Here is a 1,026-nt window from a genome sequence, read left to right as displayed (position 1 = left end):
CTGTCTCTCATCCAATGCGGATTTTCATCTGCCCAATACCTCATATTCTGTCGATTTACAGAACCGTTTAATTCAAATGTTGCTTCGTCAGAAAAACAGATCCAGTTGAAAAACTGATTATCAGCAAGTCGTGTCATCATTGTGTTGCAAAATTCCACTCTTCTGTCATAATCGTCTTCGGATAGTTCCTGACTAGATGTATTTTGTAAGGATGATAGTGATGCTTCTTCAAAATTCGATGGCCTGATGTTGTGCTAATATCATTTTCTTGAGCTGCTCTCGAGACCGATGTATGGGGATTATCGTATACAGTTAGCAGAACATCTAAAGCTTTTTTGTCATTACTAGCATTTTTGGGTTTTCCAGATTTAGGCGCATCTTTAATTACACCGGTTCTTTGGAAACGACCAACAGTTCTTTCGACAGTTGACTGAAATTGGTTCACGGTCAGGATATGTAGCATTGAATAAATCCGCTACTTCTTTATAGGACCTTATTCTGTCGCCATACCCTCTCATCATCAATACAGTGATACTTTCCTTATCAGTTAAATGCATTTTCTGACAATAGAAATGTACTAAAAGTTGTTTGGTTCGAACTCAAAAGTCAATGCCCGTATGCCGGCGACCTATGGTATGCAGTAGTTGATGTTTCCTCAGAGAGTTCTCACTTGTAAACTCATTATTTCACGCGGTCGCTTGTGAATTTTCGAGAGCGCTTGTCTAATATCTTTTTTGCTTTAGTATTTTTCATTTTAATACATTTTTGAAAATGCATTTAACTGATACGGAGAGGATCACTGTATTGATGATGAGAGGGTATGGCGACAGAATAAGGTTCTATCGAGAAGTAGCGGATTTATTCAATGCCACATATCCTGACCGTGAACCAATTTCAAAGTCAACTGTTGAAAGAACTGTTGGTCGTTTCCAAAGAACCGGTGTAATTAAAGATGCGCCTAGATCTGGAAGACCCAAAAATGCTAGTAATGACGAAAAAGCTTTAGATGTTCTGCTAACTGTATAC

This window comes from Formica exsecta, unplaced genomic scaffold (assembly GCF_003651465.1).
Source record: "Formica exsecta isolate Colony F162 unplaced genomic scaffold, ASM365146v1 scaffold291, whole genome shotgun sequence".
NCBI lineage: Eukaryota > Metazoa > Arthropoda > Insecta > Hymenoptera > Formicidae > Formica > Formica exsecta.
Note: the sequence above shows the minus strand (reverse complement) of the source record.